Below are 2688 nucleotides of genomic sequence, written 5' to 3' on the forward strand. Positions count from 1 at the left end.
GATCAGGCACCCTTTAAAATAACCATAAACCTTTCCAAACAAAAATGGAAAAACGAATTTATAAAATGTAGACAAAACCCCTCCGTTTACGGCATCAGATTTAGACCTTGAGGCAAATATAACAACTAAATTACGTGGCGATGTTTCTTTTGCGCAATCGAGTTTTCAGTACGACGTATAATGCTCTATACAGCCACCAACTATGACCGGCAGCTCTCTAGTTGCTTACCTAATGCGGCAGAGTGAGGGGGCGTCACATGGCTCCTGAAAGCGCTGCCAGACGCCACGATTATGGCTAAATTAAAAACCTTGAGAATCAAATAAAACTACTGAGGTTAGAGGTCTTTGGGGCAATTGGGTATGTTTGATGATTGGAGGGTGGATGATCAACATACCAATCTGCAGCCCTCTAACCTCAGTATTGTTTTAGATCAGTGGGGACAAGGCCGGCGGATAGACAAAGCTGGCAACAATAGTTATCTTTAACAGAAAACTATAAAAATCAACCAACCCCAAAATGCTGACGGAAGCAAGATGGTGATTTGATTTTTATCAAGAAAATCGAAGGCTGCGAATACGAAAGATAAACGTAATGGGAGAACTATAGGGACGAGTCAATATGTATGTATGTATGTATATATATATATATATATATATATATATATATATATATATATATATATATATATATATATATATACAATACACACAGATGATAACTTACTGAATAAATTAGCCGTCTACTTTCTTAACTAACTACTAGGTTCGAGTCCTGGCCGGGACGGATGCATTTATACAAAACTAACTTTAGATGTGAGTTATTCCCAAGGTAAAATGTAATCGATATATTAAGGGGTATGATCTAAATTAAATTTTGGAAGTATCCAAATACCACTTGTGAGTTATGACATTTTATATATATATATATATATATATATATATATATATATATATATATACATATATATATATATATTATATATATATACATACATATATATATATATATGTGTGTGTGTGTGTGTGTGTGTGTGTATGTGTGAGTGTGTGTGTGTGTATACACAGAGAGAGAGAGAGAGAGCCCCTGTCACTTCACTGCTACTAATGATTATGATGTAAACAAAGCTGATTAATGGCATAAAATAAAAAAAATGCTGGCGGGATGGTAAAGGCTGATTGATGATCGAAGTCAAAATACCTATTGAACTCCCTCTCTCTCTCTCTCTCACTTTTCCTCTGACCTATATTATTCTCATCAACCGTTTTTCTTCGACCCGCATCATCATCATCATACCATCTCTCTTGCAAGCATGAGGACGATTTTTTGTTAAAAGCATTTCTTACCCTCGCGAACACAGGCATGACGTGTTTTGTGTAAACATGTTGTTGCTGTTATTAGTATTACTATCATAATTATTAGGAGGTAGAAGGCCTTCTTTGAGACAAGGTTTCTTGAATGAAAGGGCTACATTTTCTCGGTGGTATTTCTTTTTTCTAACGTCTAATTCTGGTATTTATTGTACTCTTTCTGTTTCGACCAGCTCGATGGGCAACTTCTGGATGTTGAGATGAGACCAGAAATAGACAAAAAATAAAAAAGAAATACCAAAGAGAGAGAGAGAGAGAGAGAGAGAGAGAGAGAGAGAGAGAGAGAGAGAGGAATATCTGCGGATTTACAACCCAGGTTTCAGTAACCTGCTGTAATAGTAAAATAAAGAATTGCTGCTATAAGAAATACCCTGCGTATATCAATTGAATTATGAATATTGGCCAATTATTGACTAGTATTGACATCAGGGAAAAGCGAATTATCAGAAACAATTGAGAAAACTCGGTATAAAAATTATTATTATTATTATTATTATTATTGTACTTAGGAAGCAGACCCTCTCTCAAGCATACTTTATTAAAAGTAATGGCTACTTCAGCAGCATTACACTTGTAGAGATTCTTCTCTATTTTCCGAATAGCGGCTTTTTCCGTGCTACTTAGACAGGCTAGTAGAGCGCCTATGGAGGTCATGATCAAATACAGAGCCAAAATTGGTGTATATATTTGAATTTTACAGATAAACTATGATACCATAGTTATCAAAGTCATTAACGATATATATATATATGTCTCTCTCTCTCTCTCTCTCTCTCTCTTCTTGAAGCAAGCGAGCTTTCGTCTGGAGCTGCCAGACATCCTCGGCTTGGGGAAGTGAGGGTGGACTGATCTTGAAGCGGTGTCCGTCCTCGTTTATATTTGGAGTTGACAGCAGGGGGAAACCGCCCCATGCTGATCTACTATTGGCTGGTGGCGGTAGGTCTTCGTTTTTCATGGTGGCTTGAACCGGGTCTCAAGCCACTTTCCATGCGTTGATGGTTTCGATACTGTAAGTCCTGCAGCCGCCTAGACCTCCTTAGCGGCGGCGGTTACGTCGATGGGCGTTTCGCTATGCTGCGGGACGTCACGGCTAACTTGATTATGATTGGCTGCGGGAGTATCTCGTTCGGGGGCGTCGTCTTCCGTGGAGTGTCGTGCTCGGTGGTGTCATTGTTGGTGGCAGGTCTCTCATACTCGTAGGGGTAGGAGAAATTCTTCCTGCGTCGTATTTAGTGTAGGTCTTACTGCTGGATGAGAAGCGCCTCCAGCAGGCGTAACCGACGGGCCATCAGGGGCCTTCCCGATGATCTTCGTGTTTTG

The sequence above is a fragment of the Macrobrachium nipponense genome, chromosome 43, assembly GCF_015104395.2.
Source record: "Macrobrachium nipponense isolate FS-2020 chromosome 43, ASM1510439v2, whole genome shotgun sequence".
Taxonomy (NCBI): Eukaryota; Metazoa; Arthropoda; class Malacostraca; order Decapoda; family Palaemonidae; genus Macrobrachium; species Macrobrachium nipponense.